Here is a 16,909-nt window from a genome sequence, read left to right as displayed (position 1 = left end):
GCATTTTTAATTATAACTTCAACGTTTTTATTTCATACTTTGAAAATAGACACATGTGTGTTACTGATGTATTTTGAACCAAAATTCAGGATATCCAATTGACATGATGCAGTGTAAGTCTTGCTTTGAAGTCCTGTTATCTTATATGCCATTAAAATAACATTCATTGTCTCTACTGAGTAATTACTGTTTCGCTGAAATTAGCTGTGTGTTTGGCCCCAACAGTAAGCATATCTAGCTGTATCTTTTGCATGTGACACTCAGTCATGTTCTAAAGTACTTCTGAGAGCTTTGATGAGTTGACATCTTTTACACAAATAGTCGCTTAAAGTAGTAATAAATAATTTGATCCTCTTTTACTGCATAAAAAAATGTACCTGGCTAGGCCTGAGTGAAATAGAGACACTCTTGGTATCTATCAAGAAGTAGAACTTTGGTGTACTTCTGCGGAGTTAGTTACATTTTCAGAAAGTACTGGAGGGCACTGACAAGCCAGGATAATGAATATAAACATGTAATCTCACATCAAAATGTTGTGATAGACACAGCATTCAAACATATAACAGGTAGTGATTTAAACACGATCAAAATGTGAGATGAGCTATAAGGTGAATGCCGCAACAGAATGAAAAAGCTAAAGAAAGTTGTTTACAGCACATGGGTACTTGTTTATTCAAGTTTCAAAGGAATGTCTCAACATAGGGGTGAATTTCGGTTTCACTTTGATTTTTTTTTAAGATACATTGTATTGATTTCTGGCAGAGTTGTGACAATTCATGTAAATCCTGTTCGTTGCGATCCTAATGAATAATGCTTTTCATGTCAAATGTTGTTTGCAGCATGGTATGTGACAGAACTCTGCCCTAACTGTATAACATTGTTGGTGTTGAAAAAGGCATGAAAAACTTTTGTACAAGATGGATCAACATAATTATTGCACATTTTATCATTTTGAGAAGAATTTGATTGGAATTTTCCAAATCTACATTTCTAATGAGTATCTACATCCCAAATTAATTCAGCTGTTTACCCATACACTTTTCTCAGGCTTTACAGAAGTTTGTGGTCTTGCTTGTTTGACTCAAAATTTAGGGACTTGAATAAGAAGCTGAAGATGGGTGACATATAGATTATTTTCATTCAACTTCATTCTGCTGTTTACTTGATGTAAGTGTTCCTGTGTAAATAGGAGATGCTCCATCAAGCTGCTGGAAAGTTCTTGACTATGCCTACTACAACTTTATTTAGAAGATAAGTTGTTAGGATACTTTTAAGACCTTGGGAAGTTTTGTGAATTTAATTGTAATCCTTTAAGGAGAATTCTGATGGAATTCTTAGATCCTGAAAAGTAGAAAAAATGTCTCTGTCAATATTATCAATATTGGATAGGCAAACAGTGATTTTCAGATCTACCTGTGATTGGCAGAGGAATGGAATGTGCTTCATTGTTGAAGGGAGGGTAGAGAAACTTTGTTGTTAAACTGAAATAACTGAAAGGATCTGGGTCCATGTTTTAGGATGCAGACAGAAATGAAAACAAATCAGTATTTGTAACAGGGAAAATAAATGTTTTAAGAGGCAGCTGCCTTCATCAGGGTAGACCACATGGGAATGTAGTGTACATGAGATGGAGATCAATGATGCATTTCTGAAGGTGAGTATCTGTACTGGTAAAAAGGAAGTTACTAGGTGAGGCCTGCCATGTGTCTGATGCGCACATCTATTGCAAGTACTATGGATATGCCTTCCTACTGTGAATGTTCTTCACTGGCATTTGAAAAATTCTGGAAAGCACATTCAAAAAGAGCGAAGATAAAATACCAATAATTGAGACTTGCAAGTGTGGTTGTTTTCATGTCAAGGCCTATTTTATGTAAGAGATTAATCAGAATAAAATTTCTTCAATAATTTCTTATAAGAAGGCTGTATCTCACCAAAATAAGTGATGTTTTGATGTATGTTTTCATGTATCTGAAATGTATTGTCTTTTTTTGTGGGCCAAAGCAAAATGTGACTCTTAATATGATCCAAACTAAGAAAACTGAGTATTTGGAGTAAAGGAATACAGGAGAAAAACAAAGATACAGACATTCAAGGCCCACATAGTAATATCCATCAACAGAACAACAAATATTATTGAAGAAGTGACTGCAGACTGTATTTCTGTCTAGACTTCAAGTGCAGAAGAAAATTCAGAGGTTTGGATGCATAGCTGCATGTGCAGTGGTTCAATGGGAAACAGGAAAGAAGGTGGACGCTTCTCTCAGTTGTCTGGACATTGCCATTTCGGATCTGGGATAACCATGTGTCAATCAAAGAAAGTTTCATTGACACATACTTTACTTTCCAACAGTTTTTCAGGAATGCTGCCCATCTTCACCTCTTATTTGCCTTAGAATCCCTACCTGTTTTTCACATTTTCTTCTTTTCTTTCTTTGCATTAAGAGAGCGTATGATTCTGTCCTCATTTCCCAGTGCTGTCCTACTGTGCAGGGGTTTCACGTAGTGTTTATTCCTCCAGCCTGTCATTCTCTGCTCTTCCTTCTTCACTTGCTCTACTACAGAGGCTGCCAGGTAGCTTTCAGTTTCCTAGGAACTTCGACCTTCCCAGCAGGTTTTGCTATACTCTACAAACAAAGGAAGAAGTTAGAACTGGAACTCTTTTAAATGTCCAAACATTTTGTAACAAAGTGTGTATTAATAATGCCAGTTGGAACACAGATTTTTTTTTTTTTTTTTAACTTTGGGAAAGCAGTCTTCTCTTTATAAAATTCTGCATTCATTTTGCTTTTCAGTCTGCTTCTGTCTGACCTTGTCAGCAAGGGAAAATTGCCAAGAGGCACCAATGAGAGGCTACTTCAGAAGTAGCAGAGTTTCAGGCATTAAGGCTACATCCATATTAGTAAATTAAGCAGTGATTGGAAATATTTCCAGGCCCCTGCCACATTTTTGGTCTTTGCAAACTGACTTTATTCCAGAAATTTTCCAGACATTCGACTGTTTCCGTTAGACAGTTTGCATGCTAGCCCTGTATTTCGAACAGTATGTAGTATAATAGCATAGATCGAGGCTGATCTGTGCCAGCTGATTTCAGCAAATAGAAATGTGCTCAAGCATTGCTTAATTGGGGTAGCATAGATGCAATGTCAGGAAAGTTTCTACAGACCTGTAAGGTCTTTATTTCTTCTGCCTTGCCCATCTCTCTCCCTTCAGTGCAGTTTTGTAATCTCAAGCGTCCAACCTGTTCCTGTCCTTCCATCCTATCTAAAATACATATAGGTCTAAATTTATTACTGTGCTGTCTCCCCCACTTCTTTACCTTCCTTCAGAGTGGACTGAACTTACTGTGATACTGAATGCAATTTTTTGTCTGTAACAAACTACTCTGGGGGGGGTGGCTCTCTCTTGTTTTTCTTCAGGTACATAAATAATAAAAAACAGAAATAAAAAGAATAAGACTAGACTTTGAGTGATGCCTCATCTCCCCTCTACTACATGTCAGAGACTTGATGAATGATTATATTTCCCATGAACTACAGTAAATTTGTTCTTTAAGCTGACTGTTTGCTAAGGGAATCTTTCTCTTTAAACTTGCTCAAGATTTTACCCAAAACATTTCAGTCAAAATTGAAAATTATAACTCCTTTTTTCTTTCAGATTACTTATGAACCAGCTTATGCACGGTGAAAGTGATTAGAGGATGTGATAAAGCCTTTTCTATTTTGCTTTGATTAAGTGATGTCTACATAGCTGTAAATATTTCTCTCTGTTTTATCAGGATGGTGATACTGGAATTGATTTTGGACATCGCTCCAGTTCAAGGTTGAATTTAAAGATCTTTTTGAGGCTCAGAAGAAGCAGGTGAGTTACTAATCTTTTGAGAATTATATTCTGCAGCTTTTGTGGAATTGCTGTTTTTGCTTACCAGTCCATATTCAAATAGTTGCTCTCTCCTTCCTCTTATTTACTGAGATGTATGACTACTTCTACTCTGATGACATCTTTTAGGCTTTCCCTGGCTTTTAAGTGCCAACCAGAGAGAAAAACAAAAAACAAAAACACAACAACAAAAAAACCAACAGCACAAAACCTAACAAAAAAAAAAGAGAACGTGGTTGTCTCTGCAAGGTCTCTGGAGCATTGGAGGAGGAGATAGGGTGCAGTGAAGAAAACTCCACTGCAACAGGTCAGATTTTAGTTTCACCCTGTAGGGATATTGTCATGTCCTGCCCGTGAGCTAAAAAAATCGTACCTGATGTTTTATGTAGAAGAAGCAGAAAATAACAAGATTATTCCTTAAGAATCGTGAACAAAGATACAGTATAGAAGATCTTTTTATTTGGTATAGTGTCTTTTGCATTTGCTCTCAGTCTTACTGTGGTAATGCTGTTGGAATGTCATGGTTGGCTTTTGCTATAAAGGGATTTTAGTACAGTTGGTAGAAAGAAATTAATACAGTGATCACAGTGAAGGTAAATTTTTGTTCCCTAATTTTGTTTATTGATGAGTGGCTAGAATGAAGATTCACTGAATAGTTTCACTATGTCATATTTGTTTAGAAAATTCTTTCGGATTATATTTATGTAATTTTCTGCAATAATTGAGCATTTTTCAGCAAAAGAAAAGATAAAACCAGTAATGAATTCCTATGTTTGTATATTCGTAGTCTGTTAAAATAGGAATGACCTCTGTTCTATTGGGAACTAGGAATATTCTGTCATGTCAAAGACCATGAGTTCAAATCTTGTTTGAACTGCAATGTGTGTTAACAGTCTGAACTTGCCTGTTCAGAATTGGTGTACATAGTACCACTCTGGGATTGACATGCCTGCACTTAATAACTTGCTTTGCTCCAGACCTTCACATATATATTGAGTGAATCAGATAAGATACGAGTTCTTTTACCTATTCTGAAAGTATTTGTGTAAGATAAGAGCTTAGGAAGCCTCTAGCATCAATTTCAGATTTTTTGTACTTGTTTAGTCAATATTGTCACATACAAGTTTCAAAATGTGTTCAACATTTGCAACAACAGCACACAAGCCCAACTGCTTACCTATACACTGCTATTTCCAGAGTAAAGACATATTATTTCTCTGCATGTGCAGCAATTTCTAAGGTATTACAAACTATTTAAATACAACTATATTCTCCTTAATAGTCCTTAAGTCCATCTCCATGGACTGATGGCTTGGAAGAAAAGAAATAGTTCCAATAGAAGTTGATGGTGAGAATAATTAGCGTTGAAACTTCTTATAACGAGTTTTCTGAAGTTCCACCCTCTGGGAAGAAGCATGGGCCTTTTTAACCTCATTTGAAGCACCACCAAACAAGACAATTCTGGTATGTGGTCCTCTGTGGTTGTCTTTACCCACTGGCTAATAAGAGAGAAAATTCCTTTCTTCTGAATTAATTTCACCTTTTTTCAATGAGCTTAGGTACAGGCCTGAAGGGTACAGCATGACTATGGTGGAACCAAGAAAAAAAGGGAAAGATACAGTTTGAGCTTAGTGTATTGTAAATCAGAGGTTATAGAGCACTGAAAACTGTAGACTTTGATCGTGTAGAAATTTGTGTATGGTTATATGTTAACATGTAGCAGTGTATTTACAAAAGAGTGTTTTTTTCTTATATTACCCAGAGGAGAAACCAGTGAAAAATGTTCAGATTCTTTGCTTTCTAACTAGCGGAGCGAGCACGACTGTATTCCTATTACGTATGTCTGAAAGGTGTAACACAGACAGTGTCTATGAAGAAGTAGTATTTTGGAGAACTGTTTGTTTTGATAGAAACGTACTTATTTTAATAAAGTGTGTTGTATCTGAAACCTGATGAGTCAAACAGATTTTTTTTGAGAATGTTTTTCTGGAAATTGACTGTTTTTGGTACCAAATAATGTCAGAAATGCAGTAGTACTGACTTGTGCATCTATAATAGCTTGGCAGTATCATTTTATTGAATTCCAATATGTCTGGAACTTAAGGCATATGGAGGAAAATAACTGTTACTCTGTTTCCTCCATTATTTTCTTCCATAACTTGAAGTTAAGTCCAATCTATAAAAGTGCTTTCTATAAAGAAAGCCAAAGTCTTTTTTGGCTTCTTCAGCAATGGTCTCTATTTTTTGCAGTACGTGAAAGCGGGAAGGGAATGTTTTTGTAGTCCGTGAGGAAATAGTAGTAAATTCTGACTACTGATTCTTCAGTATGTCATATAGAGTTGATGCATTTTTATGGCAGGATATGGTGTCTCTGCACTGACTGAAAGCTACGATTCAGTCATGAGAGTAGTGATACAAACACAAAAAAAAAGAAAATTGAGTTCACAAGTAAATTTTTATTAGCATAGAGACATCTGTGTTTTTTCTACTGTGTCTTTAAACCACTTGAGACTTCAGGAGGAACATCTAGAAGACTGAATTAGAGTAGGAGAAGCTGAAACAAAGAAGTCCATACTGGGAAAAAATGTTCTGATTTTGAAGTGATGACTTAAATTGACACTGTTAGAGAGTATTAGCTAACCAGTTACTTCTGGACTTTCGGAGTTAATTAGGCTTTGATGAAGAAGCTGGGGTAATTTTCTAAATATTTTCTATATTTTTTTGTGTTAGAGAACTGAATTGTAGGCATAGAATTAATTATTATTGAATTGATCTAATCTCTGTGCTGTATTGGCAATTTGTAGAAAGAGACACGGTGCTGATTCTTGACTTTTTCTCATGCTGTAGGACATTACACTTGTGACTTGTGGATGCTTATTGTATATGTATGCATCATTTTGTTTACTTACTAAATATTCAGTCTTTCTCTAGATATTTATTTTGCGTAGGACAAAAATGCAATTTTGTGTTACAGTATTGTCAGATTAGTATGAAGACACATCTCACAGACAGTTGTCTTGCGGCCGAACTTGAATTCTCTTAAGAGGTATGGGAGGACATACTGCTGGTGATCATGTCACAGTGCCTGAGGTGTGAAACATTTAATGCCAGTGAGTCATCCAAGTCATTCCATCAACTTGGTGGGAAGTTGGCATTGCCTATGTCCATGACAAAGGCTAAAAAGCCTTCCACGTGTCCGGTCAGAAGGCAGAAGTGAAGGAGAGAAAGAAATACAGCATAATGATGAAAGGAAAATAGAGTATCTGCTTTCCAAAAAGTAACTGGATGTGGGCTGGTGGGTTTTATCTTCAGTCTAGTTTTCACCAGGAAGTCTGAAACAGTCAGTACTTTACTTTTTAAAGAGGTAGGTACTGATTATTGGGGAATTTTGAATGACCTGACCAGAATTATTATTAATAGCTGTAAATTACTGATTTGGGAGAGCCTGAATGCAATGTAAATGAAGTCAACTTCTGCCAAAATGTAGTTGATAGAATTCAATTCATGGTCTCAGACTAGGAGGTGTTAGATTTTTGCTATAATTATACGAAGTATCAAACCATGGATTTAAGCTGGCCGGCTTTTCAGTTCAGCTGAACATTAAGTACAGTCTAAATGGTCTGGTTTGCTGGGAAGAGCACTATTATAATAATCTGCTTTTTACAGCCCATATCAAATATGAACTTGCATCACTTATTACAAAGTTTGTGCTTTGGGAGATGTTTTCACAGCATCTTGGAGTGATACCCCACATTTCTTGGAATTAGTCCTTAATGATTCCATCTTTAGAAAATGAGCTGTTGCTCAAATACACTGATTATTTTGTGGTTTCTATCATAGAAAATTTTAGGGAAAAGCTAGCTGAAATCTGACATTTTTTTTTCTAGTAATTTTATGACATAGAGAGAGATGGAGTGCATCTTACTAATTCTATGCTTCTTTTTTTCTGTGGTATGAATAAGAGAGGTGAGAACTCTTAATTTCTAAGTGAACTGAATGCAGGTTTCTAAATGAGGCCTGCTTGAGAACAGAGGACCATTACTGTAGTTGTCATGTAAAATAAAGTTGGAGTCTGAATCTCCTTTTTAGCTGTCAGCTTTATTAAGGAGCTACTGGTGTGTTGAGCTAGGCACACACATTATATAAGCAGTGTGTGGTAGTGTCTAGGGAGAATTTTCTCTCTCTTCTCTGCTGCTTTATTAGGTCTCTCTCACTCATTCGCTGTTGCCCTGTCTTTCTCCAGCTTTCTGGCTGCAACTCACAGCACAGTAGGTCTAATGTAGATTGACGCCTTTGCTAGAGGACTGATTGAAACTTGTGTCTCATAGTTGCTAATGCTCACTCAACCATTTTATTGAAGATAAAGTAAATAAAATAGATTGCCATATGAGAATTCTCTTGAAATCAAATGGAATAATTTGACAGGTTTAAACCCATGAAAAAGCCTAAGCATTGAAGCAGATGGGAATGCTTTTTTATGCACAATATACCAGGATAAGGTGCCTGCTGGCTTGATGTTAAACTGTTAATGTTTTTTTTCTTTTACCAAAAGTCTAATTGCTGGAAATAGTATAATCATTTCCAGTGAAATTTCCATTCTTCTTTAAATTGTTACTTCTCTGAAATAGACAGATTTTGACTTAAAAAAAAAAAAAAATCTAGAGTAATGGCTATACAGATTTTCTTATTGCTTCTTTAAGAGACTGGTGATGATCATGTTGATGACTGAGGTGTGAAACATTTGATGCCAGTGAATCATCCAAGTCATCAGCTAGATAATGGCTTGGCATTAACTGCCCACGAAGAAGGATAAGCCTTGTGCACGTTTGGTCAGAAAGCAAACCAGAGATGGATCACCAGTCTCTTAGAATTTAATTTTAAAGCTGTATGGTGTGGTACTACTTCTAGAGTGCATTGCAAGATCCTCAAGATTAACTAAGGTTGAGTTTATTAGTTGATAAAAATGATTTTGTGAAATAATGCAAAGTACATTATTAATTTTATGGGTTTTAATAATTAAATAACTAATTCAGAATATTACATTTAAAGCTGCTGAAATAGACTCTGACAATCCTAAAAATATGTATGAAATAGAACAGTACATTAAAGATAAGAACTGCTACAGCTGTTCTGCCTAACTATTTAGAATAATGTTCAACAAAACCCAAATATTCGATTTTTAATTTTATAAAGAGTTGCTGTAGATGAGTAGCGTAGTGTGTCCATGTTATTTTTAGAAAAAAGATGATACATAATAAACAAGGTAAGCTGAAAAATGTAATATTTACCTCTTACTCCTATGTCTGGTTGACAATAGGTATTGGTTTTTTTCAGTTGTACCAACAGGTGTGTGACTAGAAGTAGTACCATAGAAGTTGTTACTTGAGCCAGTGGTTCAAGAAAACAAGGCACTTGAACTTCAGTTTAATACAATAAAATAATTAAGTATATTTTATTTTTTTGAAGTTCAACCATTTGTTATCATAGAATCATTAAAGTTGGAAAAGACATCTAGAATTATCTAGGCCAACCATCCTCCTACCACCAATATTGTCCACTAAGCCACGTCCTTGATGTTGTGTCTTTTCCTGACCTCACATACTTTGAAGACAGCCTGTATGGATTTCATGCAGTAGTTCTAGGAAGAAAGAGAGTAACCAGTAAGTATTTGAAAGGTAGGGACAACAAGGAAGAAGGATCTCTTAGAATAAACATAGTAGTGCAGCTGGAGTTAACAGAATGAAATTAAGAAAAAAGGTGAAATGTAGGTAGATTGTCATGAGAAAACTTCTGTTCATAAGTTGGTAAGCTATATTGGGATACTAAATTATTTCCCTAGAGAAAATGAAGGAAAATGCTTTCAGTGGGATCTTTTTGTACTGTTTTGTACTATTCTGTGCAGGGCAGTAGTCACTTGCAACTCTACTATAAAGTAGATTATCTATGAAGTACTTGAATGCTTGCATCAGTTACGTACTGAGAAACTGATAAAGAGTGAGTTTCTTAAGTGTATAGAATATAAAGTGAACAAGAATAAAATGATATCGTAAAATGATACATATATATTCCTTACTGCAGCTTTACAGAATCTCACAGAATCATAGAGGTTGGAAGGAAATCATCCAATCCAACCCCTTGCTATAGCACGTTACCTACATTACGTTGCACAAGACAGTGTCCAGGAGGGTTTTGAATATCTCCAGAGGAGACTCCAAAAACTCTCTGGGCAGCCTGTTCCAGTGCTGTGTCCCCATCACAGTGAAGTTCTTTCTCATGTTCAGATGGAACTTCTGTGTTCCAGTTTGTGCCCATTGCCCCTTGTCCTGTCATTGGGCACCACTGAAAAGAGCCAAGCCCCATCCTCTTCATACTGCCTTTTAGATATTTATAAGCATTGATAAGATTATAAAAAGACTGTTGATACTTAAGGATGGGAAGCTTCTAAGGTTCCATGAATATTGGTTTTGAAATAAATTATGAATGAGCTATTTGAAAATGACTTGCAGGAGTGAATTGAAAGACTGAAAAAACATAGTAAGGATGGATCTCCACATTAACTGGCTAGAATAGTTACTTGTGTTGATGTGGTCAGTGGAAGGGATGGTGCTAGTCAGAATCGTACTGCAAATGTGATTGTGAATAAATCTAAGAAAATGTGAATGATATTCTCATTTTTTCCCATATTGGTCATATTTTTAAAAGGAAAAAATAGTCTGCTGTGTTTATAATCCAGAGCACTGGCACCAACTGAGCTCTGGAGAGATCTTTTCTCTTTGTTGTTGTTGCCATGCTGATGATTGTGTGTGTCTGGCCAAACTCTTCATGCTCTCGCAACATCCCAGACTTTAAATTTCAGCGCTTAAAAAATAAAATTTAATGTCTGGATCACCAGCAAGATAGGGCTTCCCATCCTCCTGGAGGAAGTCTCTTCTTGTTCATCCTATCGCACACTTTCTATTCGTGAAGCAGGATAAAAGAGTTCTAGCTTTGTTTTTCTGTGGGAGGGACAAGACAAGGAATCAACAGTTCTGCTTCAGATCTCCATGTTAGTTCTTTTGTTTTCCTCTTTTACATTCTATGAATTAAAGTTTTCAGGAGGTGTTGTATTTTTGAGGAGGCAACAGAGGGCATAAGTAGTATAATTAGGTTTTAATTACATATGTAGAGTTTCCTTTTTTCTTCCTTCTTTTTTCTCCTCTTCCGTTCTAAGTGATCCAAGATAAAGATTCACTGCTCATTTCTGTGTTGGGATGTATTTCCTATCTATCACAGGTTTTTCTAGTTAAATTGGAAAACCATTGGACATTACCATTGGGAAGCAAATGCATAGGCCTGTATGCTCTCCAACACATTGATTCAGAGAGGAAAAAAAAAAAAAGCAAATTATATCAAGAGAAATAGAAACCTCAACAGTAGTTTACATTGGATTTCTGTAAAACTTAAGGAAACCAAATGTGGTTTCTATTATTTCTCAGAACAACTTATTTGTGCTGCTTTTCAGCATGGTTTCTTATTTGAAAACATGTATGAATTGATTGTGAAAGGATGATTTTTGCGTTATGGTAGCCCCCATTTTCCAGAAACACAGTAAACTATTTATATTTTCAGGATGCTCTTGAAGTTACCAAATCCAGAAACATGCTTGCGACACATGTGATAAATCAGCTATTTAAAATCTTTATTTTAAATAGAAAAAAAAATTGCAAGTAATATAGAAAGCCATTCCATACATCTGACCACATATGGAAGAAATAGCAGCAGATCTAATTCCTGCAAATAAATGGGATCTTGGAAATGGAATAGATGTTTATGTGATTGCTTTGAGAGTTAACCTCCCTAAAAAACTGATTTTATATTTGCTTTGTATTTATAAGTGATGCTTGTTAACTGTCTTGGAGAGTGATTTCTCATGTTCTCTGGAAAATGCATTATAGGATCTGGCAAAGGAAGAGGTAATGATTTTTTGATGTGGGCAATGTCATCTAGGAACTGGACAAAGATCTCCGTCCCTCAGGAACCAGCCCTCGACATTTTAATGCAGTCTGTAAAACAGCTATTTAGTGGTAATAGCTGTCAGTCATGGTTTACCGGAGATACATTTTTAGTGGTGATTTGAAGAGGATACCCATGCCTAACTGCATTAGATTTTTTACACAACCCAAATGTTCAGTTTAGTTTTTGGAGGAACTTTTACTTTATTTTTCTGAGCATGAGTCATCTGTAGAAACAAAATAGCTGGTATTTGGGTTCATGTGATGACTCTAGTCCCACCAAGCATGCATGTATAGATTTCAGTACCTACGTGAAAATTCAGTGTGTTATTTGGAATTAGTGATGGTTCTGTAGAAGAAAATACCAGGTATATATTCATAGACTGCAAATTTATAGCTGCTTGTTTATAATTTTAAACAATATATACTGACATCTTAAGAGTAAGATACAAGGCTTGCTGCATTGGCATGTACAAAGCAGAAATTTAGTTGCAGAATCTATATACTTCTGTTATACATATTTTTGGAAGTACTTACACTAATGGGAAACAGACAAAAAATTCAGTTCACTGTTGTATACTTGAAGGAGAAACTCAGTTAAATTTTGTTTTATGTCTGTTGAAATATACATAGGTGCTCCCATACTTCTGTAATTGAATTTCCAGCCTAATAAGATTTTGTATTATTCTGGTCAAGTTATCTATACATTTGAAATTAGAGCAGATGGATATAGCGTGGTGTGACGAAGACACGTCGTTAATGTTTTGCAACTAACTTTGAAACTACTGTTTATTATCTAAGCACAATGTACTACATTAAGGTTGGTGAATATTTGCTACAATAATAGGCTGAGCTGAATTAACAAAATGAATGGGAAAATATTATGAGTTTTCTCTGACTATATTATTCTGTGATGGCTTTTTTGAGCCCATATTGTAAGAAATGAGGAAGGTAAACACACCCATTTGTAAAATCTTTCTTTACTACAGAAGTATTAGACTTCTCTTTGTCAATAATCCTTTTAATAGCTAAAGAATGTAATTATTTAATTAAAAGGTGCTGGAATTCTAGATATCTCTGCCCTCTTCCAATAATTCATTGTTAGCACTACATCAGAACTTTTAGTCTCTTCTTTTAACTCCTTCAACATAATACCTGCAAAAAGAAAAAATGGGAATGAGTGTGGAAAGGCTTCCCAGGTGCAGTGGGAAATCCATCATCTTAGACCAAGGCACTTATCTTAGCAGTCTGTACTGTGCTGCTTGGCTTTGCAGAGAAGTTGCTTTGGAGTGCTGACGTGGTCAGTTTTGCCCTGAGGCTCTGAGTGGCAGCAGGCAGCCCCAGCACTGGGAAGGAAACAGACAGCAGGTAAGGAGAGGGAGGATGGGAGCACCCTTAGCTGCTGCAGCTGTTTGCCAAGTGTAGGTATGCAAACACCCTTGAGCCTCCACAGAATATCTTTGTACAGGTCAGTGGTTAAATCGCATGCCTATATTGAAGAAATACAGGCTTCAGGTGTTTTCTGTCTAAAGGTTGTCCTGAAATAAGTTTGATCTGAGCAGCTGTTAATTTGCTTATTGAAGGTTGGGCTTCCAACCTTGTGGAGTCCAGCAGTTCTTTACGTTGCATTATAAAAGAGAATGAAGTAATGCCCTTACTTATATGAAAAGAAAAAAGTTTTTTATCTAAAAGTTTTCACGTTGGACTTTTAGAAGAATGAATATTTGTTCTTTGTCTCTCATTTTCTACAGTAAAAATAGAAGATTTGCCAAGTACTCTCCTTTTGGAGAGTGAGAGGTCTGACAAAGTACTAATATTACTGCAGTCTTATCATTTACATTCTTTTAATTTTGCAATTCAGAAATATTTTTAGTTCAAGGTATTTTAAATTTATTTGATTTATTAGGCTTGAAAAAAATGTATATTGGATTGATCAAATGTATTTGATAGGAAAGTATTTTGAAATTATTACATTATGAATTTGAATACCCTTTCCATGTCTATCTATGGAAGATAGAGCATGTGATTTAATTACCTCTTTTTCATTTTATGAACTTGACCTCTGTTTCCAGCCTCGAGACAAAGAAAGACAAAGTACTTTGAGCAACTGGCAGTTGATATCAAGAAGGTATCTCCTACATCTCTGTCACATCCCATAGTAACAGTCAGTCCTTAGCACGGATGCGAGATTTCCCCAGAAAAATTCTGCCCCCCAGCTGGCAAATTCATCTGCTGCTTCACTTCCTGAGATGCTCTGAAAAATCCTCTCTTTGTCTTTCAGCTTCTACCCCAGAAGTCACTTTTCTGTGTTAGGTCTGGCTGTGAAGAGGGATCTAGGGCAATATAGCCCACCAGCCTCAGTAGGTTTTTGAGAGTGGCCAATTTCCTCTGCCCCAAGAGATAACTGTAGTATATAGGTTGTTAGGGTTGTGTTTTGTCCTTTCAAAAATTGTGGTATGATTGTACATTTGTGGCAGTTTACTGTATCTGACCCGGTTTGTTTTTGAGAAAGATGCTGGATACTTTTTTTACAACCTAATGAAGATGTTTCCATTTTCTAAGGAAAGCCACTAGATCAAAACCCTATGTTCTAATATTTGGAATCTGAGTCAATTAATGGTAGCAAAGTCTGATGATAATTTGAATGACAGTGCGAGGACTGTATTCTTTCAAGAACAGTCAAGATCCTGGATCATGACAGCACGTAAAGTTAGGCTGACCACATAGCAGTAAATATGTCTTTTATAAGGAAGCCCATGTTTGAGAGAGGTGTTGGAGAGAAATCCTCAGCTCTCTGGGCTGGTGACTTGTAAAGTATTGGCAGTTTGTAGTAAGAAACGTATTTGTGGCATCTCTTGACTTTCTCTGCAGTTCTTTCACCTGTCAATTTTAGAGGCAAAATGCAAAGCTTTTCATGAAATTACAGTTGTAGAGGACTACTTTGATAACTATTTTGGATTTGTTTCTAGTATCAAACGTGTTATATGTTAGTAGACAGAAAGTTGAAATTGAAGTGTAAGCTAACAAACACCGAGTTACTTCAAACAACCAAAATAGGATATACTCATCCTTTAGCAAAAATTCAGACTCCTGCAGCTACATAGGAAGTTATCAGGGAGCTCTAATTTAATTGCTAGATGCTTCAATATATTCTAGATTTGATTTATGTGCTGTTCATTTCCCTTAACCCAGCAATACTGTTAGTTGTTTGCACTATGCTGATGCATGGCTGCTTCCCTGAAAGCATAACAATTTTAGTAGGACTGAAAGATAAAAACACTTTTTCTATGTATTCAAACCATATAAGAATACAGGAATGAAAAGTGTGTTATTGAATTATTTGACTTTGCTATGTAGTATTATAGTTACTGTTAAATATGGCTTTTGTATTTCTAAATATACGAAAATAATTAAAAACAACAGAAAAATAGGTTTAACCTCATTTGACCTTTCTGACGTTCAGTGAGTTAAAAGGTTTGTAAGACGTTTAATTACCAAATGGTACGATCATTATTCATCTCATCATTTGATATATAACGTCAAGTGAATTGCTTCCCTGGAGTGCACTGTGTTTCACAGATCAATAGATTTAGTAAGAGCTTGAAGGAGAGCTTTATGCATTCGTAGAAAAGAAGGAAAAGTATATCTGCCTTGTAAAATGGCTTATGTAGATATTCTGTGAGCTTGACGGAGTTACTATTTTATTTACTTCTGAGGAACACAGAATCCTGTATCACAAAGGCGTTTATTAAAATACTGTAAAACGCTTTATTGAAAATTAAAAATACTGTTTCTCTACTACTTTATATAATACAGTAGCTTTAAAAGTCTGTCTTGAATATCTTCTGCATCTGCAACTGCATTTTAGATATAGCTTCATTCAAATCTGTTAAAATAATTATGCTTATTATAACTGATTTTTTGCTTTGACATCGCACAACAAACATGGTATGACAAAAGGTTGTCTAAATACACTACATATGATTGCTTAAATTATTCACATTTTTCTGCAGTTTTAAGCAGGTCTGGTTATTTCTGTTGTTTTTTCCCCTCTTTTTTCCCATTTATTGTGATATTCAAGGATACATATGCTCATATGGAAGGAAAAAACCCTTACCCTTATCACTAACTGGCTTACTACCTATAGATATTGAATAATTTTCTTATGAATTGTTTTAGTTAGTTAGTTTCAGAATGGATAATTACATATAGGATACTTCAGGTTTACTTTGGCTTTTCACCTGACACCAGGATTTGGCCGACTGGTCTGATCCCCTACTTCTAATTGAAGGGATTTCCAAGGGGCAGAATGAGACTCCTGTGGAGGGTCAGGCATTGTGTTTGTTGCTCTTTTTTCTTCTGAAGTTTCAGCTCCTCCATTTGCTATCTCAACTCACCAGCTTTCTGCTTAAAAAGTAAGAAAATAAAAACATGTTTCTCCGATAACTCTTATATTAATGAGGATAAGCTTTTTATCCTAAATTTCTGCCTTCTTGTTGGTGCCTGTGTCAGTCAGGCGCTGAGGAAGCTTCAGTTCAGCCACGCAAATCCTCCTGCCTGTGGGACACCAGCAGCATTTCCTTGAAAATTCTCCTTCCTTATTCATGTCACTTACAACCCATCATCTACTCAAAGATTAATTTGAATTCTGAACAATATCTAAGCTTCCATAATCCCTTGCTCTTGTCCTCTTTCTTGAGCTGCTGTTCTGTGATGGAGAGGCCATAATTCTGCAGTGTCTTGTTCCTTGGGCCTGCCTAAAGTAACTCCTGCTGGGAGCTGTTTGATGTTTTAGCAAGGAAATTCTTACCTGTTTTTGAGAACAACTTGGAAGAATTGTCAGGAGGCTTTCACATTCTGAGTTATTTCCTTTCTGTAATTCTTGTAAATGTAAAACCTGATTTGTCTGGACTCCTTTCGCACGAGATCAGGTGGAGTTGTATCAGATACAGGCAGCGTTTCTGAGGTTTCATTCCTGTATTTGTACTCACAGCATTTTTAAGCAAATTAGCAAAGAAAATAATACCAACTTCTATAAT

At 35.9% G+C, this 16,909-nt stretch overlaps 1 protein-coding gene across 10 annotated transcripts in view; it reads left to right on the top strand.

The window, feature by feature from the left end:
- Nucleotides 1-16,909, top strand: part of FOXP2 (forkhead box P2) — a 410,750-nt gene that overhangs the window by 120,496 nt on the left and 273,345 nt on the right. For all 10 annotated transcript variants that reach the window (XR_014881957.1, XM_085219270.1, XM_085219261.1 and 7 more), the window contains exon 3: nt 3,779-3,861. The gene's annotated coding sequence lies outside the window, so the exon portion shown is untranslated. The remainder of the gene's footprint in view (nt 1-3,778; nt 3,862-16,909) is intronic.

This window comes from Meleagris gallopavo, chromosome 1, assembly GCF_905368555.1.
Source record: "Meleagris gallopavo chromosome 1, MGAL_WU_HG_1.1, whole genome shotgun sequence".
Taxonomy (NCBI): Eukaryota; Metazoa; Chordata; class Aves; order Galliformes; family Phasianidae; genus Meleagris; species Meleagris gallopavo.
The sequence above is the reverse complement of the archived record's forward strand: the minus strand, read 5'-3'. Positions and strand labels throughout refer to the sequence as shown.